The sequence below is a fragment of the Ranitomeya variabilis genome, chromosome 2 (assembly GCF_051348905.1).
Source record: "Ranitomeya variabilis isolate aRanVar5 chromosome 2, aRanVar5.hap1, whole genome shotgun sequence".
NCBI classification, from domain to species: Eukaryota; Metazoa; Chordata; class Amphibia; order Anura; family Dendrobatidae; genus Ranitomeya; species Ranitomeya variabilis.
In genome coordinates, this window is record NC_135233.1 from 996,671,775 (window position 1) to 996,687,134 (window position 15,360).

Here is a 15,360-nt window from a genome sequence, read left to right on the forward strand (position 1 = left end):
GTGAACTCCTTCAGTGCCATCAGACGTACCATCACTCCCCTTAGCGGCGGAGCATCAGTACTGCAATGACCAGGACTCTGGGGCGCTGCACTATCATGGTCCGGGAATGCAATGGCAAATTTGCGATGAATCTTGATAGTGAGAAGATGTCACAGCTCACAGAAAGGAATACATAAAAGGCTGGTGCTATAGAGAATAGTTAACGGGTGAGAACGCCATAAAAAGTTAGTCAAACACTGCAGATATTGTGTTTTATAACTGTAATAGTGAAGTAGATTAACATAGTAGTCTAAGACTAAGGCCTTGCTTAGACATCTTTGTTTGCTCACATACAAATAAAAATGGTATGATTGGCATCAGTATTTTAGAACCGAGTCTCACCAGCATTTGGTCAGTGTATTAACTTTTACTATTAGTGTTTCATTAGTAATTTTCATATGTGAATAAATAAATATACAAATAAATTAATCAATTACAAAGCTTCTCCTATCTTTGTAATGTTAATCATGGACAGCACATGGACTGAACATTGATGGCACAATAATGAAAAAATAGGACCCGCACACCTTTAATATTTAATTAAAGGGCACCTGTCACCCCCAAAATCGAGGGTGAGGTAAGCTCACCGGCATCAGGGGCTTATCTACAGCATTCTGTAATGCTGTAGATAAGCCCCCGATGTTACCTGAAAGAGGAGAAAAAGACGTTAGATTATACTCACCCAGGGGCGGTCCCGCTGCGGTCCGGTCGGATGGGTGTCTCCGGTCCGCTCCTGCGCCTCCCATCTTCGTTCCATGACGTCCTCTTCGGGTCTTTATGCCACGGCTCCGGCGCAGGCGTACTTTGTCTGCCCTGTTGAGGGCAGAGCAAAGTACTGCAGTGCGCAGGCGCCGGGCCTCTCTGACCTTTCTGGCGCCTGCGCACTGCAGTACTTTGCTCTGCCCTCAACAGGGCAGACAAAATACGCCTGCGCCTGAGCCGCGGCGTAAATACCCGAAGAGGACGTCACGTCATGGAACGAAGATGGGAGGCGCCGGAGTGGACCGGAGACACCCATCCGACCGGACCGCAGCGGGACCACCCCTGGGTGAGTATAATCTAACGTCTTTTTCTCCTCTTTCAGGTAACATCGGGGGCTTATCTACAGCATTACAGAATGCTGTAGATAAGCCCCTGATGCCGGTGAGCTTACCTCACCAGCGATTTTGGGGGTGACAGGTTCCCTTTAATATAGAGACACACAAATGTGGCCAATATACAAACATGTACAGTACATACACTATGTGCCAGCACACTGAGATTACTGCATACATGAAATCTAATATTGCTGCAAAAGTTAAAAACGGGAAGGTACTTAGTGTTTTTGATCATAGAGCCTAAAAGCCATCCAACCACATCAAGGTGACCTTTTTTATATTGATGATCCCTATTATTAATGTCTTACCTCTCTGTGTGCCAAAAACAGCTTCACATGAATGGGTAGTGAAAAGGAAACCAGGCATAGATTGTAATCATAACCTTATGTTGGAATGATGGGTAGATAAGGGTGCTGGGCATTAGTGGTAGGGATAAACCATATTAAAAGGTCACCTTGATGTGGCTGGATGGCTTTTGCGATCTTTAATTAAAAAAAACACTAATTAAGTACATTTACATTTTTAACATTTGCAACAATATTGGAGTTCATGCATTCATTAGTTGCAGTGTGCTGATGCATCGTATATGTATATGAACATTGATGCCATCTGTCCTAACATCGGATGTTTGGCTAAAAGATCTTCCAGAAACAGATCTGCTTCTTCTGGTAGGCTTGGGAGCAAGTAATGCAGCAACTGCTGTTTGTTGAAAGCAAGGCTTAACAGGCTTACTTTTTGTTAATGTCCCCAAGCAACAAAGATTTAGCAGTGTACAGGTTATGTAGGGGAAAAATAAGCAGGGGATGTCCTGGCTCAAGTAGAGTAGGAACTGAAGCTCTTCATTAGCACATGAAAATGCATTACATAGAATGTAAGTCCGCAAGGACAGGGTCCTCTCTCCCCTCTGTACCAGTCTGTCACTGTAAACGTGTTTACTGTAAATGATATCTGTAACCCTGTATGTAACCCCTTTCTCAAGTACAGCACCATGGAATTAATGGTGCTATATAAATAAATAATAATAATAATAATTACTTGTTTTCTTGAAAAAAACAAGCTGGGCGTAAGGCTCAAGCTGTCCTCCTTCCTTTACTTCCCGTGCTCATTTTGCACCCATGTTGTCGCCATCTTTACTATATTGGTTTGCTGCATCCTGATAGTGCATTAGTTCTGAGGCATGGGCAGGTAAACACTGCTGCCTTTTTTGCTGTTTTAATTCCCTCTTTAAATATTGTCATCCTTGACCATTCAGGAACCGAGACGACAACAATGCAACACCAAACGCTTAAAATCCCCCAAAAATTAATGTTCTTTTCTTCCAAGTGGGAAGTAAAGTGTGCCCTGCTGGTCAGCACTGATTCCAGTCCCACTTGGTTGGGACCTCAGCGCATACAGCTTGAGTTCCTTCAGAACAATGGCCCTTAGGCCTACACAACAACAGCTGGTCAACAGTCCATTGTAACGGTTCAGTTTCATCAACCCAGTTTGGACTTCAAGTTGTCCATCCCACCTCCCCAAACATCTGCCCCTATAGCAAGGACATGGTCCATACAGTCCTGACCCAGCTGAAACATCCATTATATTACCTCCCCCTTTTGTGAACAACAGTCCCTTTAATTGCACAGGCAAGGCTCACAGTCCCTTGGGGATAAGTTTGTGGAAGACACAGATCAGACTCCAGGGGTAAATGGGACAGAGTGCATGGGGGGCAATGTGCACAGGCATAAGGGACAGAAAAGGGTTTGAGACCCTTTAGCAGTTCACAGTCCCTTAATCCAGCAGGGGGATGTGCAAACGTGTGCAAAACAAAACAATGGGGGAAACACAAACCTTCTGCTGTCCTTGGCCAACACCTGAGGCTCCAGTCAATGCTCAACCTGATGCCCACAGGAACGCAAAACAGTTATTTTTTATTTAAGTGCAACGAGCACTGGTAAAATTGGTCAGAGTTGAGCTGTTCACCACGATGACCATTTTAGGTTCCACGGCCACCCTCAGACCCATGTTTCTTTAGCACATGATTGTCCCACGTAAGTAGTCGAATGGAAGCATGGACACTAAGGTTGAGCGACTTTCATCTTTTTAAGATCGAGTCGGGTTTTGTGAAACCCGACTTTGTCCAGAGTCGAGTCGAGTGCAGTCGGCCAATTATTGCTAAAAGTCGGGGATCGACCGAAACACGAAACCCAATGCAAGTCAATGGGGAAGCATAGTCGGCAGTGAGTGGAGGCCAGGAAAACACCTACAGTGCCCATTTTAATGCCAAAAACATCCATTCTTGTTTCTGAAGCTTGTCAATCTTAATTAACTTTATAATAATAGTTGGGCATTGGAAATTGGAGGTCATTTGGCAAAAGTTGTGGGGGGTAGGGCTGGTTCAAGGTTTTAGTGGGCCCAGGAAACGTGGACTACGTCACGGCAGTGGAGCAGGGAGAGGTAAGTATTTCAACGTTGCAAGTGCTGTGATCCTGAGCAAGCAGGGGGGGCCCACTCATTCGCATTGGCACTGGCACAGGGCCCCTCAAAGTACAGCGGTGTGTTTGCATGGCGGGGGGGCGCCTCCCACCAGCAGCGACACTTTTGCGGACTCTGAGGGGCCCTGTGCCAGTGACGTCGCCAACGAGTATGCCCCCCACCTGATGAAGGAACCTGCACTTTCATCTGCACCTTCCTCTTTGTCCCTGTGTAAGGTGGTATAACATGCGGGAAGGGGAACCTTACTTTCAGCAGGGTCAGATTCTGGCTGTGTAGAGTGCAAGGGGAATGTAGTGGTCAAGGTCAATGTACCAGCAGACTCATCTAGCAGTGGCTGGGCAATGGGCAGGATGAGGAGGAAACAGATATAGGGCCAAAGAATAAAGTAGGCTAAATGCAGTTCAAAATTGGTAACAGGACTAAACAGGCGGCATTGCTTTGTTCAGTGGAGTAGCAAACCCAGGAGCAGCAGACACTGTTTTAAGGGCCCAAACACACTAATAGGCCAAATGCAGTTTAATATCTGATACTTTAGGCCAAAAGCCTAAAGACTGAAGCTCAGCTTTATACAGTGGAGGACAACACCAGGGAGGGGCAGACACCGTTAGTAGGCCCTAACCACCAAGTTTTAAAAAAAAACAGCACTTAATGAGAGCCAGAAGGTTTAAGCTCAGCTTTATTCAGTTGAGGACAAACACCAGGCATGGGCAGACACCGTTAGTAGGCCCTAAACACCAATTTTTAATTACAAAAGCACTTATTGAGAGCCTGAAGGTTGAAGCTCCGATTTAGACAGTGGAGGACAAACACCAGGCAGGGGCAGACACCGTTAGTAGGCCCTAAACACCAATTTTTAATTACAAAAGCACTTATTGAGAGCCAGAAGGTAGAAGCTCAGCTTTATTCAGTTGAGGACAAACACCAGGCAGGGGCAGACACCGATAGTAGGCCGTAACCAAAGTTGAAGGCCAAATGCAGTTTAATTTCTGATACTATAGGCCAAAAGCCAGAAGGTAGAAGCTCAGCTTTATTCAGTTGAGGACAAACACCAGGCAGGGGCAGACACCGTTAGTAGGCCCTAAACACCAATTTTTATTACAAAAGCACTTATTGAGAGCCAGAAGGTAGAAGCTCAGCTTTATTCAGTTGAGGACAAACACCAGGCAGGGGCAGACACCGATAGTAGGCCGTAACCAAAGTTGAAGGCCAAATGCAGTTTAATTTCTGATACTATAGGCAAAAAGCCAGAAGGTAGAAGCTCAGCTTTATTCAGTTGAGGACAAACACCAGGCAGGGGCAGACACCGTTAGTAGGTCCTAAACACCAATTTTTAAAAAAACAGCACTTAATGAGAGCCAGAAGGTAGAAGCTCAGCTTTATTCAGTTGAGGACAAACACCAGGCAGGGGCAGACACCGTTAGTAGGCCGTAACCAAAGTTGAAGGCCAAATGCAGTTTAATTTCTGATACTATAGGCCGAAAGCCAGAAGGTAGAAGCTCAGCTTTATTCAGTTGAGGACAAACACCAGGCCGGGGCAGACACCGTTAATAGGCCCTAAACACCAATTTTTAAAAAAACAGTACTTAATGAGAGCCAGAAGGTAGAAGCTCAGCTTTATTCAGTTGAGGACAAACACCAGGCAGGGGTAGACACCGTTAGTAGGCCGTAACCAAAGTTGAAGGCCAAATGCAGTTTAATATCTGATACTATAGGCCAAAAGCCAGAAGGTAGAAGCTCAGCTTTATTCAGTTGAGGACAAACACCAGGGAGGGGCAGACACCGTTAGTAGGCCCTAAACACCAATTTTTAAAAAAACAGCACTTAATGAGAGCCAGAAGGTAGAAGCTCAGCTTTATTCAGTTGAGGACAAACACCAGGCAGGGGCAGACACCGTTAGTAGGCCATAACCAAAGTTGAAGGCCAAGTGCAGTTTAATATCTGATACTATAGGCCGAAAGCCAGAAGGTAGAAGCTCAGCTTTATTCAGTTGAGGACAAACACCAGGGAGGGGCAGACACCGTTAGTAGGCCCTAACCACCAAGTTTTTAAAAAACAGCACTTAATAAGAGCCAGAAGGTAGAAGCTCAGCTATATTCAGTTGAGGACAAACACCAGGCATGGGCAGACACCGTTAGTAGGCCCTAAACACCAATTTTAAAAAAAAACAGCACTTAATGAGAGCCAGAAGGTAGAAGCTCAGCTTTGTTCAGTTGAGCACAAACACCAGGCAGGGGCAGACACCGTTAGTAGGCCGTAACCAAAGTTGAAGGCCAAATGCAGTTTAATTTCTGATACTATAGGCCGAAAGCCAGAAGGTAGAAGCTCAGCTTTATTCAGTTGAGGACAAACACCAGGCAGGGGCAGACACCATTAGTAGGCCCTAAACACCAATTTTTTAAAAAAACAGCACTTAATGAGAGCCAGAAGGTAGAAGCTCAGCTTTATTCAGTTGAGGACAAACACCAGGCAGGGGCAGACACCGTTAGTAGGCCGTAACCAAAGTTGAAGGCTAAATGCAGTTTAATATCTGATACTATAGGCCGAAAGCCAGAAGGTAGAAGCTCAGCTTTATTCAGTTGAGGACAGACACCAGGCAGGGGCAGACACCGTTAGTAGGCCCTAAACACCAATTTTTTAAAAAACAGCACTTAATGAGAGCCAGATGGTAGAAGCTCAGCTTTATTCAGTTGAGGACAAACACCAGGCAGGGGCAGACACCGTTAGTAGGCCATAACCAAAGTTGAAGGCCAAATGCAGTTTAATTTCTGATACTATAGGCCGAAAGCCAGAAGGTAGATGCTCAGCTTTATTCAGTTGAGGACAAACACCAGGCAGGGGCAGACACTGTTAGTAGGCCCTAAACACCAATTTTTAAAAAAACAGCACTTAATGAGAGCCAGAAGGTAGAAGCTCAGCTTTGTTCAGTTGAGGACAAACACCAGGCAGGGGCAGACACCGTTAGTAGGCCGTAACCAAAGTTGAAGGCCAAATGCAGTTTAACCCCTTCACCCCCGGAGCTTTTTCCGTTTTTCCGTTTTCGTTTTTCGCTCCCCTCCTTCCCAGAGCCATAACTTTTTTATTTTTCCGTCAATTTGGCCGTGTGAGGGCTTATTTTTTGCGGGACGAGTTGTACTTTTGAACGACATCATTGGTTTTAGCATGTCGTGTACTAGAAAACGGGAAAAAAATTCCAAGTGCAGTGAAATTGCAAAAAAAGTGCAATCCCACACTTGTTTTTTGCTTGGCTTTTTTGCTAGGTTCACTAAATGCTAAAACTGACCTGCCATTATGATTCTCCAGGTCACTACGAGTTCATAGACACCTAACATGACTAGGTTATTTTTCACCTAAGTGGTGAAAAAAAATTCCAAACTTTGCAAAAAACAAAACAAAACAAAATTGCGCCATTTTCCGATACTCGTAGCGTCTCCATTTTTCGTGATCTGGGGTTGGGTGAGGGCTTATTTTTTGCGTGCCGAGCTGGCGTTTTTAATGATAGCATTTTGGTGTAGATACGTTCTTTTGATCGCCCGTTATTGCATTTTAATGCAATGTCGTGGCGACCAAAAAAACGTAAATCTGGCGTTTCGAATTTTTTTCTCATTACGCCATTTAGCGATCAGGTTAATGCTTTTTTTTTATTGATAGATCGGGCGATTCTGAACGCGGCGATACCAAATATGTGTAGGTTGGGGGTTTTTTTTATTGATTTATTTTGATTGGGGCGAAAGGGGGGTGATTTAAACTTTTATATTTTTTTTATTTTTTTCACATTTTTAAAAACTTTTTTTTTTTACTTTTGCCATGCTTCTATAGCCTCCATGGGAGGCTAGAAGCAGGCACAGCCCGATCGGCTCTGCTATGCAGCAGTGATCATAAGATCGCTGCTACACAGCAGATTTGCAGGTGTGCTGTGAGCGCCGACCACAGGGGGGCGCTCACAGCCACCGGCAATCAGTAACCATAGAGGTCTCAAGGACCTCTATGGTTACCTTCCTGACTCATCGCCGACCCCCGATCATGTGACGGGGGTCGGCGATGCGCTCATATCCGGCCGCACGGCCGGATGCGGTAGTTAAATGCCGCTGTCTGCGCTTGACAGCGGCATTTAACTAGTTAATAGCGGCGGGTGATCGCGATTTCACCCGCCGCTATTGCGCGCACATGTCAGCTGTAAAAAACAGCTGACATGTCGCGACTTTGATGTGCGCTCACCGCCGGAGCGCACATCAAAGCGGGGGTCCCGACATGTGACGTACTATTCCGTCACATGTCGGGAAGGGGTTAATATCTGATACTATAGGCCGAAAGTCAGAAGGTAGAAGCTCAGCTTTATTCAGTTGAGGACAAACACCAGGGAGGGGCAGACACCGTTAGTAGGCCCTAACCACCAAGTTTTTAAAAAACAGCACTTAATAAGAGCCAGAAGGTAGAGGCTCAGCTTTATTCAGTTGAGGACAAACACCAGGCAGGGGCAGACACCGTTAGTAGGCCCTAAACACCAATTTTTAATTACAAAAGCACTTATTGAGAGCCTGAAGGTTGAAGCTCCGATTTAGACAGTGGAGGACAATTTGAGTTATGGACTGCAGACAGACTTAGTAGTCTGTCCCCTGTGGACCATGCATCCACCACATTAACCCATTGCACCGTAATGGACACGAACCTTCCGTGGCCATACCAACAGGTCCATGCGTCTGTTGTCGGGTGCACCTTTGTACTCACAGATTGCCAGATTGCATAGACAATGCGGTCTTTTACATGCTGTTGGAGGGTTGTGTTGGCTTTTCTCGCAAAAGAAGTGTCGACTGGTTAGCTTGTAGCATGGTACAGCGTAGTCCATCATGGCCTTATTAATAGTAAATAAAATATATAACTAGGCTCTATGAACTTTTAAATAGGTTCCAGGGGTACACGGGCAGCATTGGTGTGGTCAGTGGAGGAGTATTGCAAGTAGGGACCGCAGACAGGCTAACAAAGGCCTAAAATAACAAACAATAGGCTCATGGCAGTTTTACATCTGTTACATGGATACACAGGCAGCTTTGTGGTCAGCGGAGGAGGAGTATTGCAAGTATAGACCGCAGACAGGCTAACAAAGGCCTAAAATAACAAACAATAGGCTCATGGCAGTTTTACATCCGTTACATGGATACACAGGCAGCTTTGTGGTCAGCGGAGGAGGAGTATTGCAAGTATAGACCGCAGAAAGGCTAACAAAGGCCTAAAATAACAAACAATAGGCTCATGGCAGTTTTACATCCGTTACATGGATACACAGGAAGCTTAGTGGTCAGTGGAGGAGTATTGCAAGTAGGGACCACAGACAGGCTAACAAAGGCCTAAAATAACAAACAATAGGCTCATGGCAGTTTTACATCGGTTACATGGATACACAGGCAGCTTAGTGGTCAGTGGAGGAGTATTGCAAGTAGGGACCGCAGACAGGCTAACAAAGGCCTAAAATAACAAACAATAGGCTCATGGCAGTTTTACATCCGTTACATGGATACACAGGCAGCTTTGTGGTCAGCGGAGGAGGAGTATTGCAAGTATAGACCGCAGACAGGCTAACAAAGGCCTAAAATAACAAACAATAGGCTCATGGCAGTTTTACATCTGTTACATGGATACACAGGCAGCTTTGTGGTCAGCGGAGGAGGAGTATTGCAAGTATAGACCGCAGACAGGCTAACAAAGGCCTAAAATAACAAACAATAGGCTCATGGCAGTTTTACATCGGTTACATGGATACACAGGCAGCTTAGTGGTCAGTGGAGGAGTATTGCAAGTAGGGACCGCAGACAGGCTAACAAAGGCCTAAAATAACAAACAATAGGCTCATGGCAGTTTTACATCGGTTACATGGATACACAGGAAGCTTAGTGGTCAGTGGAGGAGTATTGCAAGTAGGGACCACAGACAGGCTAACAAAGGCCTAAAATAACAAACAATAGGCTCATGGCAGTTTTACATCGGTTACATGGATACACAGGCAGCTTAGTGGTCAGTGGAGGAGTATTGCAAGTAGGGACCGCAGACAGGCTAACAAAGGCCTAAAATAACAAACAATAGGCTCATGGCAGTTTTACATCCGTTGCATGGATACACAGGCAGCTTTGTGGTCAGCGGAGGAGGAGTATTGCAAGTATAGACCGCAGACAGGCTAACAAAGGCCTAAAATAACAAACAATAGGCTCATGGCAGTTTTACATCAGTTACATGGATACACAGGCAGCTTTGTGGTCAGCGGAGGAGGAGTATTGCAAGTATAGACCGCAGACAGGCTAACAAAGGCCTAAAATAACAAACGATAGGCTCATGGCAGTTTTACATCGGTTACATGGATACACAGGCAGCTTAGTGGTCAGTGGAGGAGTATTGCAAGTAGGGACCGCAGACAGGCTAACAAAGGCCTAAAATAACAAACAATAGGCTCATGGCAGTTTTACATCCGTTACATGGATACACAGGCAGCTTTGTGGTCAGCGGAGGAGGAGTATTGCAAGTATAGACCGCAGACAGGCTAACAAAGGCCTAAAATAACAAACAATAGGCTCATGGCAGTTTTACATCGGTTACATGAATACACAGGCAGCTTAGTGGTCAGTGGAGGAGTATTGCAAGTAGGGACCGCAGACAGGCTAACAAAGGCCTAAAATAACAAACAATAGGCTCATGGCAGTTTTACATCCGTTACATGGATACACAGGCAGCTTTGTGGTCAGCGGAGGAGGAGTATTGCAAGTATAGACCGCAGACAGGCTAACAAAGGCCTAAAATAACAAACAATAGGCTCATGGCAAGTTTACATCGGTTACATGGATACACAGGCAGCTTTGTGGTCAGCGGAGGAGGAGTATTGCAAGTATAGACCGCAGACAGGCTAACAAAGGCCTAAAATAACAAACAATAGGCTCATGGCAGTTTTACATCGGTTACATGGATACACAGGCAGCTTAGTGGTCAGCGGAGGAGGAGTATTGCAAGTATAGACCGCAGACAGGCTAACAAAGGCCTAAAATAACAAACAATAGGCTCATGGCAGTTTTACATCCATTACATGGATACACAGGCAGCTTTGTGGTCAGCGGAGGAGGAGTATTGCAAGTATAGACCGCAGACAGGCTAACAAAGGCCTAAAATAACAAACAATAGGCTCATGGCAGTTTTACATCGGTTACATGTATACACAGGCAGCTTAGTGGTCAGTGGAGGAGTATTGCAAGTAGGGACCGCAGACAGGCTAACAAAGGCCTAAAATAACAAACAATAGGCTCATGGCAGTTTTACATCCGTTACATGGATACACAGGCATCTTTGTGGTCAGCGGAGGAGGAGTATTGCAAGTATAGACCGCAGACAGGCTAACAAAGGCCTAAAATAACAAACAATAGGCTCATGGCAAGTTTACATCGGTTACATGGATACACAGGCAGCTTTGTGGTCAGCGGAGGAGGAGTATTGCAAGTATAGACCGCAGACAGGCTAACAAAGGCCTAAAATAACAAACAATAGGCTCATGGCAGTTTTACATCGGTTACATGGATACACAGGCAGCTTAGTGGTCAGCGGAGGAGGAGTATTGCAAGTATAGACCGCAGACAGGCTAACAAAGGCCTAAAATAACAAACAATAGGCTCATGGCAGTTTTACATCCGTTACATGGATACACAGGCAGCTTTGTGGTCAGCGGAGGAGGAGTATTGCAAGTATAGACCGCAGACAGGCTAACAAAGGCCTAAAATAACAAACAATAGGCTCATGGCAGTTTTACATCGGTTACATGTATACACAGGCAGCTTAGTGGTCAGTGGAGGAGTATTGCAAGTAGGGACCGCAGACAGGCTAACAAAGGCCTAAAATAACAAACAATAGGCTCATGGCAGTTTTACATCTGTTACATGGATACACAGGCAGCTTTGTGGTCAGCGGAGGAGGAGTATTGCAAGTATAGACCGCAGACAGGCTAACAAAGGCCTAAAATAACAAACAATAGGCTCATGGCAGTTTTACATCCGTTACATGGATACACAGGCAGCTTTGTGGTCAGCGGAGGAGGAGTATTGCAGGTATAGACCGCAGACAGGCTAACAAAGGCCTAAAATAACAAACAATAGGCTCATGGCAAGTTTACATCGGTTACATGGATACACAGGCAGCTTTGTGGTCAGCGGAGGAGGAGTATTGCAAGTATAGACCGCAGACAGGCTAACAAAGGCCTAAAATAACAAACAATAGGCTCATGGCAGTTTTACATCGGTTACATGGATACACAGGCAGCTTAGTGGTCAGCGGAGGAGGAGTATTGCAAGTATAGACCGCAGACAGGCTAACAAAGGCCTAAAATAACAAACAATAGGCTCATGGCAGTTTTACATCCGTTACATGGATACACAGGCAGCTTTGTGGTCAGCGGAGGAGGAGTATTGGAAGTATAGACCGCAGACAGGCTAACAAAGGCCTAAAATAACAAACAATAGGCTCATGGCAGTTTTACATCGGTTACATGTATACACAGGCAGCTTAGTGGTCAGTGGAGGAGTATTGCAAGTAGGGACCGCAGACAGGCTAACAAAGGCCTAAAATAACAAACAATAGGCTCATGGCAGTTTTACATCTGTTACATGGATACACAGGCAGCTTTGTGGTCAGCGGAGGAGGAGTATTGCAAGTATAGACCGCAGACAGGCTAACAAAGGCCTAAAATAACAAACAATAGGCTCATGGCAGTTTTACATCCGTTACATGGATACACAGGCAGCTTTGTGGTCAGCGGAGGAGGAGTATTGCAAGTATAGACCGCAGAAAGGCTAACAAAGGCCTAAAATAACAAACAATAGGCTCATGGCAGTTTTACATCCGTTACATGGATACACAGGAAGCTTAGTGGTCAGTGGAGGAGTATTGCAAGTAGGGACCACAGACAGGCTAACAAAGGCCTAAAATAACAAACAATAGGCTCATGGCAGTTTTACATCGGTTACATGGATACACAGGCAGCTTAGTGGTCAGTGGAGGAGTATTGCAAGTAGGGACCGCAGACAGGCTAACAAAGGCCTAAAATAACAAACAATAGGCTCATGGCAGTTTTACATCCGTTACATGGATACACAGGCAGCTTTGTGGTCAGCGGAGGAGGAGTATTGCAAGTATAGACCGCAGACAGGCTAACAAAGGCCTAAAATAACAAACAATAGGCTCATGGCAGTTTTACATCGGTTACATGGATACACAGGCAGCTTAGTGGTCAGTGGAGGAGTATTGCAAGTAGGGACCGCAGACAGGCTAACAAAGGCCTAAAATAACAAACAATAGGCTCATGGCAGTTTTACATCGGTTACATGGATACACAGGAAGCTTAGTGGTCAGTGGAGGAGTATTGCAAGTAGGGACCACAGACAGGCTAACAAAGGCCTAAAATAACAAACAATAGGCTCATGGCAGTTTTACATCGGTTACATGGATACACAGGCAGCTTAGTGGTCAGTGGAGGAGTATTGCAAGTAGGGACCGCAGACAGGCTAACAAAGGCCTAAAATAACAAACAATAGGCTCATGGCAGTTTTACATCCGTTGCATGGATACACAGGCAGCTTTGTGGTCAGCGGAGGAGGAGTATTGCAAGTATAGACCGCAGACAGGCTAACAAAGGCCTAAAATAACAAACAATAGGCTCATGGCAGTTTTACATCTGTTACATGGATACACAGGCAGCTTTGTGGTCAGCGGAGGAGGAGTATTGCAAGTATAGACCGCAGACAGGCTAACAAAGGCCTAAAATAACAAACGATAGGCTCATGGCAGTTTTACATCGGTTACATGGATACACAGGCAGCTTAGTGGTCAGTGGAGGAGTATTGCAAGTAGGGACCGCAGACAGGCTAACAAAGGCCTAAAATAACAAACAATAGGCTCATGGCAGTTTTACATCCGTTACATGGATACACAGGCAGCTTTGTGGTCAGCAAGGGAGGAGTATTGCAAGTATAGACCGCAGACAGGCTAACAAAGGCCTAAAATAACAAACAATAGGCTCATGGCAGTTTTACATCAGTTACATGAATACACAGGCAGCTTAGTGGTCAGTGGAGGAGTATTGCAAGTAGGGACCGCAGACAGGCTAACAAAGGCCTAAAATAACAAACAATAGGCTCATGGCAGTTTTACATCGGTTACATGGATACACAGGCAGCTTAGTGGTCAGTGGAGGAGTATTGCAAGTAGGGACCGCAGACAGGCTAACAAAGGCCTAAAATAACAAACAATAGGCTCATGGCAGTTTTACATCGGTTACATGGATACACAGGAAGCTTAGTGGTCAGTGGAGGAGTATTGCAAGTAGGGACCACAGACAGGCTAACAAAGGCCTAAAATAACAAACAATAGGCTCATGGCAGTTTTACATCGGTTACATGGATACACAGGCAGCTTAGTGGTCAGTGGAGGAGTATTGCAAGTAGGGACCGCAGACAGGCTAACAAAGGCCTAAAATAACAAACAATAGGCTCATGGCAGTTTTACATCCGTTGCATGGATACACAGGCAGCTTTGTGGTCAGCGGAGGAGGAGTATTGCAAGTATAGACCGCAGACAGGCTAACAAAGGCCTAAAATAACAAACAATAGGCTCATGGCAGTTTTACATCAGTTACATGGATACACAGGCAGCTTTGTGGTCAGCGGAGGAGGAGTATTGCAAGTATAGACCGCAGACAGGCTAACAAAGGCCTAAAATAACAAACGATAGGCTCATGGCAGTTTTACATCGGTTACATGGATACACAGGCAGCTTAGTGGTCAGTGGAGGAGTATTGCAAGTAGGGACCGCAGACAGGCTAACAAAGGCCTAAAATAACAAACAATAGGCTCATGGCAGTTTTACATCCGTTACATGGATACACAGGCAGCTTTGTGGTCAGCGGAGGAGGAGTATTGCAAGTATAGACCGCAGACAGGCTAACAAAGGCCTAAAATAACAAACAATAGGCTCATGGCAGTTTTACATCGGTTACATGAATACACAGGCAGCTTAGTGGTCAGTGGAGGAGTATTGCAAGTAGGGACCGCAGACAGGCTAACAAAGGCCTAAAATAACAAACAATAGGCTCATGGCAGTTTTACATCCGTTACATGGATACACAGGCAGCTTTGTGGTCAGCGGAGGAGGAGTATTGCAAGTATAGACCGCAGACAGGCTAACAAAGGCCTAAAATAACAAACAATAGGCTCATGGCAAGTTTACATCGGTTACATGGATACACAGGCAGCTTTGTGGTCAGCGGAGGAGGAGTATTGCAAGTATAGACCGCAGACAGGCTAACAAAGGCCTAAAATAACAAACAATAGGCTCATGGCAGTTTTACATCGGTTACATGGATACACAGGCAGCTTAGTGGTCAGCGGAGGAGGAGTATTGCAAGTATAGACCGCAGACAGGCTAACAAAGGCCTAAAATAACAAACAATAGGCTCATGGCAGTTTTACATCCATTACATGGATACACAGGCAGCTTTGTGGTCAGCGGAGGAGGAGTATTGCAAGTATAGACCGCAGACAGGCTAACAAAGGCCTAAAATAACAAACAATAGGCTCATGGCAGTTTTACATCGGTTACATGTATACACAGGCAGCTTAGTGGTCAGTGGAGGAGTATTGCAAGTAGGGACCGCAGACAGGCTAACAAAGGCCTAAAATAACAAACAATAGGCTCATGGCAGTTTTACATCCGTTACATGGATACACAGGCA